Consider the following 10,660-nt stretch of genomic DNA (forward strand, 5'->3'; position numbering starts at 1 on the left):
CAAGTTTTCTTTCAGGACGGGGTAAGGCTTATTTTGTTATAATCTGCTTTATTTAGAAACAATAAAGTCAATGGTATTTCCACACTTAGATAACTAAGTAAACTTGTGTGTCTGTGCCTCATGTCCCAGCATGTATCTGGATGTGCTTGTTGAAGACTGTCACACAGGTGTGTGTTGGGTACATACTCCAATTGGTTGGAGGTGTTATTGAACTCGAGAGCCTCGAACTGCATCTCCAGGGGGCAACTGACAGCTGAGGTCAAAGGTCAACTGCGGCCTCAATGATGGCCGATTAGTTTTGTTGTCAAAGCTTCACAGGTGAATGTGGGGAGCACCGAATCTTCTGAAAGCATATCATCTAGAAAAACAACAAACAAAGAAAAAAGAAAAGAAAAAGATGTCTGCCATTCCGACAATGCATGTTCACTCAACACGCACATATCACAACAACCTATTGATGATTCACTGCTGTCACAAAAACACAAATGCGCCCACATACGTACATGTCATTTGACTGCTTTAGTCTATCCAGTGAGGCCTTGCCCAGAACTATGGAATGAGGAAAATAACATTTGTCATCCTTTCTTTTCTTTGTTTGTTTTCTCTGTCAGTGTCGTATTTCTGTCGGGTGCACAGAGCAGCACACCTGCAGTGGAGAATTGTTCTGTAATACATTCGCTTTTCTTTCCAACACATCAATATTTCCTGGAAACTTTTGAAAACAGGTCACGCTGTAATGCAGTGATTCTACGCTCATTTTTGTGCTTCTTACATTGGTTACTTGAGGTTATTTCTCATTGTATATTTCAAAATATGTATTTTTGAAACATGGCTACACATTGTTTTCCAAACTTTTTTTCATAAAAGTTGCAATAAATTGATCAAAAGTGACAGTCAAAACTGTTACAAAAGATTATTTTAAAAATATGCTGTTCTTTTGAACTTTCTATTCATCCTGAAAAAAAAATGTATCATGGTATTTACAAAAATATTTGTGATATTACCAACTGTGATAATAATAATAAGAATAAATGTTTCTTGAGCACTGTGACGAGAGGGGCGGGGCCGAGAGCCGTGGGAACGGAGCGAGGCTGGTGGAGTAAATGCTAATGCACGACACCTGCGCCACTCACCGGTCTCGAGTCTCACGGAGGAGCTCCGGAAGGATAAAAGGAGGAGTGACGACAGTGTTGGACGAGAGAGGACCAGGCCTGGATTTTATTTTGTGTTTTGTGTACGGCAGTCGTCCGCGAGGGGCTACCGCTTTACTTTCGTTTTGTGTTTGTTTATTTGATTAAAGTAATAACCGGCGAACATTTAAACCAAACTTTAATAAAAGTTAAACGCCCCTCTCGTCACAAGCACCAAATCAGCTTATTACAATTTTTTACTAAATTCAGTCTTGCCATAGTTTTGAATTAATTACATTTTTAAATATTCAAATAGAAAACAGTCATGTTTAATGGTATTAATATATCACAATATTACTGCTTTTGTAATATAAAACAAATTCAGTTTTGGTAAGCATAAGAGACTTTTCCAGAAGCATTCAAAAATCCAAAACTTTGAATGGTTGTGTATGTTCAAAATACATAGTCTAAATCTGCCTCCCAATGTTTATCATAAGAAGGGTAATCTGATCTTTAAAGGTGAATGTGTGTGAATTATACAAAACCATTTTAAATGAGACGCATGGATGTAAGTTTTTCCATCTCTGTTTGCAGATGTCTGCTCTTTTCTGCCTTGGTGAGCATTACAGATAATTGCATTTAAATGCTGCAGTTCGAAAATAAATGAGCAGTAATATATAATAATGGCTGACTTCCCATCTGTGCCAAGGTTTGTGTGCTCATCTGCACAGCTGGTACAAGTAGTAAGCAAAAACACTTTTTCACAAGCCCTTGCCCATGTGCTAGTATTTATTTATTGTATTTGACGGTATTTAAGTGATATCACTTATATATTTATATACAGTATATTACTATTGTGAGTAAGGGTCTAAAATTATGATTAAGAATACATCGGCAATTCAAATAAATGAAAAATTATGCATGCGAATAGCTAAAGATAGGAATTATATTTATATATAATATAATAAAATACACAAATGAATGACAAAAAAAGAGCGAAATACACTTGGGGTATGCAGGACTGTATATCTGGATTTGTCGTTATTGTTCACACAAGAGAACTGATATAAAAACCACTTATGGATAAAATTGATTGCACAGGGAAGGAACTTGCAACATTCACAAACTCCCCAAACATGTATCTGTCCTGTCGTTTTACTGCTTTTAAGATAAACCATGACAATAACAAGCAGACACAAGTCAGCCGTTTTAAATTCTGCTTTATGTCCATCTGTATCCCCTCTCCAAGGACAAAGCTGCGGAGAACACCAGCCAACAGTGACCCTGGACATTTCACATGCAAGCATTAGTTTAAAGTCTCCACATGAAACAAGTATGGAAAATACATTGACATACAACTGTCTACTGAAAATACCAAAAGATGAAGTTAGTTTATTAAAAGCCAATGTCCTGTGACTGGTCATGAAAAGCTACACGTATCATGATTTACTACAGATTAGCAGTAGGCTACTCTGATGCAACATGGTTCCAAGGTTTGCAGATCAATTTTTGAAATTTACAACATGATTAAGGGGAGACTGGGTATGGTTGTAACACTTTTTGTTTCAACTGTAACTCGCTGAATTTTTGAGCTAGAGTGCTCAAACTTTTATACAAAGTACCCACATTTGTTCACTGCAAAAGGCACCAATTCAAACCTCTGCAAGAATATCACAGCCCTTATAAGTTTTTGTATAAGACAAAACAAAACTGTTGCGTGTCTCCGAACAAAACACAGAGAGAGAGGTGTTTGGCTTCAGACTGAAACAATGTGTTCGAACGAATCGGTTGAGTGAGTGATCAGTGAATCACTCATATAAAACACATGTAGCCACCTACTGGCGTAAGGATGTACAAGCAGAGTTATACAAACAAAAGACTAATACAAATCTGGAAATCTGGCACATTTACAGAAAACATGTTACTTCCACGTTGCAAAATAAAGTGTATACTCTGTGATTTTAGAAAACATATCCTGTATGTGACCAAAACCTCAGTTTGTGCTTTTGTCACCTCTCATTTTTCAATGTGAAGCCTACGTTGTGTTTGTATTGGATTGAGCCACTGACTTGATTTATTGGTGACATTTTGAATGTGCTGTTGGCAAAACGTCCGGGCAGTAGATTATTAAATAATATATGCCAAAAAATGCTGTTTTTTGTAAACTTTTAAACTAAATTATATCATGATGTGAATGTCAAAAACTCTTAGACTAAATAATGCTGGAAAAATAAGCACAGATTTACTTGATTATGTAGTTTTGCATGTGAGTTGGAATAATGCATCTACTTATAGATATACTTACAGCCCTTAAATAATCATGTGATGGTGACTTTCTGATCTTATGCTCGTGTTGACTAAAGATGGCGAATTCAGTAATGCTGAATAATTTTGCAATGCACAGGTGATATTAATGACACAGTGACAGTGATGAAGGTACAGTGTTGACTGCTCCACCAGCAGCTGTTGGGAGTTAGACATGCAGAACTGCAGTGCATCTTCCTTGTCACGGTCCTGTCATTCAGCCCCTTCTGAACACCCTGAACGAATCCACCGCCCCACCCTGAAAACCCAAGGCAGACTCCAGATAACACATCGCACTTGTGCTTCACACCCCCGCTGAATTACTGGTCTGTATGTTTCCGCTGTCTTGGAAGTAAGAACAAGGTCCATTATTCACCAGATTCCTTGTTTGACAGCATGCTCTTGTAAATCAGCTATAGTACAGCTTTGGCTTCGGTCGATGCATCATGCTGGAATCATTTTCAGTAAGAACAGAACCTGGCATTACAATGCAGTTCATGTAAGACAAGTCATTATTTTTTTGATTACCGTGTTTCCTGCGTGACTGAGCCCTCCATTGCTCATATGTAGTGCAATATTAAGTTCTAGGGTTAATTTGAGGAGCACTAGACGTTATGTCGTTTGAAACCATTTCAGTGTCTATAGACATTCTTGTTATTTTTACATGTTTTTCAGTCATTCGATAAAATGTTCATCTGCAGACAAAGTAAATATAGCAGGCATCCCTGCTTTCTCTCTCTCAGATAACACTTTCACAGCTGTTCACATAAATATTTAGCAATAATTATATTTTTAAAAGGGAGATTTTATATATAAAACGCATGAAAAAAATGTATAAAATAAGATTATTTCTTCTGAAATACTTTAGGTTTACTGGGACAATTTGTCGCCTGTTTTGTATTTATATATTACAGTTAATATAAAATATTTTATATATTATTTGTATTATTACATATTAAATGTTATATTTGTTATTAAATGTTATATTACAAATATTTTATATATTTGTTCTATCTATCTATCTATCTATCTATCTATCCATCTACCTATCTATCTATTTGGATATGACCAACAATTAGAAAAATTTACTTAGCAAGTACTCTGTTTTTGGAATGAGAATTAATTGTTTCTCTTTTTCTTTGGCACACTCTCTCTCTGACTCTCTTTCTGCATTTGTTTTAACTCTGTCATGAATGAATGAACATGGCTGATTAAACGAGGGAATTTGCCTTGTGGTTTTGTAGGGTTAGCGTTAGCATATTTCGATGGAGCTGAATCCACAGAAGCTTTTATTTGGCCAGTAAATGGGACGCTTCACATAAGCATGCTTTGGCAGTCTGTTGTTTATATACAGACACACTAGCTCATGTAACACTAAATTTAAAAATGTGAAAACCCAACACTGTCTCTCGCGACTCTGCTGGCAAGCGTGCAGTCCTACCGAAGTTTTTCTACGGTAAAATGCCTTTTCTTCCATGTTCTTTGTATTCTAGGCACAACAAATTAAACTGAACAATGTTGCATTCTCGCAAAGCCCGTCGTTTTAAGTAGCCTCCATTATTCTGAGATATAAGCGTCAAAATATCTATACAAATTAGAGCATTCCTCAGCCAAAAAGATTATTTCTTTTTAGGTTATTCACATTCTGGCAGGAACGGTTGGGCCTAATTGGGGGTTTGGAGATAATGGCTCTTTCAGAGCGCTGTCAGCCAAAGGAATGGACGTTTCTGGAAAGTCCTCTGGCAGTTGGTGCATTGAGTATTCAGTGTGAGGCCCTGGCCTGTCTCAAGTGCTCACAGCTGGGTGCTCTAGAAGACTGGAGAACTGAAGCCGTGTCAGGAGACTGAATGGGCCTCGCTGTATAGGCCTCTGTCCTTATTTACTCGAGGAGCTGGAACCTCTTGTGTTTGAGCTCAAATTGAGATGCATACCTGAGCACGGCTGGATGAAGAAAGACTAAAGCCATTCATCCGATTCTTGGAAATTGGTTATTTGCTTGATTCTTTGTCATATTCTTTGACATTGTTATAAATTAATTAGCTGTGATTGATTTCCCACAGTGCAGACTTTCAGTAAATGAACACATTTAATATTGTTATATATAAATGTATATATTTGATATGTTGATATAATTCCATTGAGTAAAATATTGTAATTGAATATTTTATTGTAAAATATTCTATTGAATTAAAAATAACTGTTTTCTATTTTAATACAATTTAAAATGTCATTTATTCCTGTGATGCAAAGCTGAATTTTCAGCATCATTACTCCAGTCTTCAGTGTCACGTGATCCTTCAGAAATCATTCTACTATGCTTATTATTATCTTGACAACTGTTTTTGCTGTTTAATATTCTTGTAGAAAGCATGATACACTACAATTAAAAAGTTTGGGGTAATTGAGATTTTTTTTTTAAATAACAAATGAATACTTTTATTTACAACGATGCATTAAATTGATCAAATGTGACAATTTAGAATGTTGCTAAAGATTTTTTAAATGCTGTGTGTGTACACGCGCACACACACACACACACACAAACACAATGTTTCTATTGTATAAGCATTTTTGTTTTAGTTTTTAAATTTATATTTTCATTATATATGAAAATGTATTTATGGAAAAACATCCAACGTAGACTGTAAGAAAACCTCTTTGTAAAAACATCATTGTAAATGCAAGTGCATTCTGGGAATAAAGCAGCCAAACACACCTACATGTATTCTTCACCAATTTTCTGTAAATGTTGTACTGATCCGTGCAGTATCTCACAGCGCTGTGAGCCAAAAGTGTTCAGAAGGTGGCAACCATTATCCCATTATCTATAACAGGGGCCCCAGGGGTAGACGGCCATAAGCTGTGCAGCTGCAGCAATCAATGGCAAAATCACCACTATTGAGAGTGTTTTACCAGAGCGCTGGTGTCATCAGGGTAACAGGTCTCAGATCAGCGTGGTGGAAAAGGGAGGGACAAACTTGTTGTCTTGTCAGAGGTGGGTGATTATGAGGTGCAGGGGTCAAGCAATCGGATGGGCAGTGCACTCTGGGAAATAACTTTCACTCCTTCATTTAAAACGAATGACTGAGCCATTGTAAAGATTACAATTATTTATTTATTTAATAATAATAATTAAATTTTCATTTTAATAATCTTATATTTTCATAATAATGTAATGTTTTTGATTTTTTTTTTTTTTACAGGGATAGTTCCCCCAAAATGTAATTTTCTCACCCTCATGTCATTCCTAAACTGTATTCATTCGCAAGTGGTCACATGAGACGCTATGGTTGCATGTAAAAACCAAGCGTTAACAGCAATGTGTCTCGGCTGACAACTTGTGATCTCAATGCCTGTTGTAAACTGGTCAAAAGGTTAAAAGAATCGTACATAACAAAACTAATTTCTTTGCGCACATGTGGCGTCATGACAGTTCAGCTTGGATGAGCGACAAAAAAAAAAAACATAAAGCTCAAATGTGAAATATGCTTTGTGTAACATGATTGATTGTTAAATAAATATGTAAAATCATGTCGAACGTACATGCCAGAGCGATGCGATTGCTTTAGCAATGTTCTCCTTAGTCAGTGTAACCAGGTGAAGCTTTGCTTTGTGTACACAGAACTTAAAAAAATGGATTTCGAACAAGATTTATGCACAAGTTCTTTCCTGTGCAAAAAGAAACAGAAAATGTGCTGTTTGCTTTGACAAAGTCGTACGACGTTTTGACAAATGCTTTTCTTTTGATATTTGGCTTGGGCTCACGGATTCCAACTACAAAGTCACCCCTCTCTTTGAACTGCGTAAAGAATGGACTTTTGAAACGGGTTCATTACACCATGCTAATTTCTATTATGAGCGATTAAACGCAGCTCCCCCCTCCTCCCTATCATAGCCGTCGCCAGGAGCGGAGCTCTCTGTAGGGGTTCCGGTTCATTTGGGCTCCACTCCCACCCCTCCCTCCGGTGCGACTATTCAGTCGACCTGGCCCAATCTATTCAGCGCAGCTCTATTCAGGTCTGGGAAAAGAAAGAGAGCGAGAGAGGAGAAAGAGGAAAAAGAGGAAGAGAAAGAAAGGTTTCACAGCTGCAGCTGCTAAAAGCAGGGTTTGGGACTGCTGAGTATGCGTGGGTTTCAGACCACTAAGGGGCTTTGGCCCTTTCTTCTCATCTCTTTCTCTCACCTTCCCTCCTTTATTGTGCCTACTAAAGGACAAGAAGAAAGAGGAGGAGGAAGAGGAAGAGGAAGAAAACAAGAAACATGGTGTTCTATAGCAGTTGAATAGGGTTATATTCCTGGTGGGATTTTCTTAGTTCAACTTTATCTTAAAGGAAAAGTTCACACAAAAATGACTTGTCGTCTCAAACCTGTATGACTTTCTTCTTTTGGTGCAACAGAAAAGACGAAATTTTGAAGAATGTTATGGTCGCTCTTTTTCATGTAGTTTCAATGAATGGGCCCTGGAGTATTCATGCTTCAGAAAAGACACAAAAGCACCCTAAAAGTATAATATAAGTCGTTCAATAGCTTAGGGATTGAAACCGAGAATTTTTTTCTGTTAAAATGTTCCCCTCCAGTGGACTGTTAAAGGAACAGTTCAGCCAAAAATGAAAATTTGCTGACAATTTACTCACCCTTAGCCATCCAATATGTAGATGAGTTTTTCCAATATGTGATGTAGATGAGTTTTTCGAGGAAACAGATTTGGAGAAATGTAGCATTACATCACGTGCTCACCATCGCATCATCTGCAGTGAATGGGTGCCGTCAGAATGAGAGTCCAAACAGCTGAAAAAACATCACAATAATCCACAAGTAATCCACACAACTCCAGTCCATCAATTAACATGTTGTGAAGCAAAAAGCTGCTTGTTCATAGGAAACAATTCCATCATTAAGGCATTTTAACGTTAAACCGTTGCTTCTGGCCAAAATATGAGTCCATAATCCATAAGAAATCTTCCTCCAGTGAAAAAGTCCATCCACTGTTGTCTTCTCACATCAAAATCCACCCACATATTTGTTTAAAACTATTTTGGACTGTTTTGCTTGTAAACTGTGCATATTTCTCTCATGATATAATACGAAATTTTCTCCAAATCTGTTCTGATGAAGAAACAACCTCATCTACATCTTGCTGAGTACATATTCAGCAATTCCTTTAACTGCTCCAACTGGATCATTGAGTTCAGAGTTGAACTCAAGAACCGAATCGGTCTGATTTGTAATGATCAGCTGTCATTTATTGAAAAGATCCAAGTAAGAATGTTTCGTCCATGAATCAGACATTCGTCATCCGAATGTGTAATGTAATGTTTCTATGACATTACATCTTAAAATTGGACAGTTTTCTGTGAGTCACAGATTGTGAGGGGAGCTAAACAAGCAGTTAAGTCAGGTCTGAATTTGTCTACATTTCAGTCCCCAGCGGGCCACTTTATCAGTTTTATCTCTTGAGAGACTCTCTTAGTCTAAGTAAATCAGCGTGCCCTTGTTCACCGTAACCCCCCCCTGCAAAGACGTAATGACCACTTCCTACAGCTCATCAACCACTTAAGATAATGTAATGACATTGATAAATCACCCATAAATCTGTGCCCCAAGCATGTGCCATGCACTCATTTGTGGTGGATGGGAATGAGGATCGTGTAACTTTAAATAAATTGAATTTCCCCGGCCGGGCTTCCATGTTCATTGGACTCCACTAAAGGCGTAATTTAATATACGTACTGGAGCTTGATAAGATTATGCACACACCGTGTAAGGTTTTGAAGCTACAGTGAAAAGTTTTGTAAAACTTTTGTCATTGACCCAGAAGTGTCATTAGACTCAACTTTTCTCAATTTTTCTTTCAAAATTCAGCATGAATTACATTTCATCCCCAATTTCCCTGACTTCACGTATATTTATGTAGTGGAAAAAGTAGCTAACCTTGGTATGTGTGTGTATATTAACATGCATGCATACTCCACACACACACACACACACACATATGTATTTTGTCTGGATATTTAAAATATTTTCGTAATTACATTTAAATGAAATTAAAAAAAATATTTGAAAAGTATTTAAATTAAATTGAAATTAAAACATTATTACATAATTACACCTTTGGTCTGAGATCATAGTTTTACAATCCTAAAAATAACACCCTGCCCAGTTTCAGAGACACAACCAGCACTGGCAAAAAAAAAAAAAAAAAAACCCGTTCCAGACCATCACTTCTTTTATCACATATTTTGGCCCTATTAAAACACTCTTGCTCGAATAAACAAGAGCTTCACAGTGGTTGCGTTCTCCACCCTGCCAGCATATGGGAGGCAGCATCTATACATCACATCTGAATCTGTGTGCTGATTGAGGACCTATAAACACCAAAGAGACGTTGCCCAGGTAAACACTTAAGCAAGCTGTTAACACAAGACTGTTGCAACAAGGCATGCCTTCTCCAGGGATGACATCAAGTGATGGGCAACCTGTGCAACAGTCAAGAACAGGTCAAGGAGGAGACATCTTTCAACACGCACGGTTTTGGCCGGTGCGTGACGAGCTCTGGGAAATGAAAGGAACTTGGCAGAAGTGGGCAAGATCCACTCACTTTATTAAACAAACAACAGTGAGAAATGTAAATGTTAGTGTGCGTACACAATAAAAAAAAAAATCTCTACCTTCTTGTTTGGACACCTGCGGAGGGGCTGTGCAAAGTTCCGCTTGACTCATGCCGCTGGGCCTAAAGACAAAGACACAGCTAAGAGAGTGTTTTCTTAAAGGAATAGTTCACCCAAAAATGAAAATTTGTTGACAATTACTCACCCTCAGGCCATGTAAGATGTAGATGACTTTGTTTCTTCATCAGAACAGATTTGGAGACATTTCGTATTATATCACTTGCTCATCAATGGATCCTCTGTAGTGAATGGGTGCCATCAGAATGAGAGTCCAAACAGCTGATAAAAACATCACAATAATCCACAATTAACCTCACAAACCTAGTCCATCGCTTAAAGTGCCCCTATTATGGATATTTGAAAATTATCTTTCATGCAGTGTGTAACACAGCTCTAAGCGAATGAAAACATCCTACAAAGTTTTAAATCTGAAAGTGCACCGTGTATTGTCTCTCAAAAGAAAGAGTCGATTATGAATCATTTAAACTAGTCGTTTTTAAAACGAATCCCAAGGCGTTTCATGTTGACATCACATTAAACATTAGCATATTGCCCCCC

The sequence above is a fragment of the Sinocyclocheilus rhinocerous genome, unplaced genomic scaffold, assembly GCF_001515625.1.
Source record: "Sinocyclocheilus rhinocerous isolate Xijiao unplaced genomic scaffold, SAMN03320098_v1.1 scaffold711, whole genome shotgun sequence".
NCBI lineage: Eukaryota > Metazoa > Chordata > Actinopteri > Cypriniformes > Cyprinidae > Sinocyclocheilus > Sinocyclocheilus rhinocerous.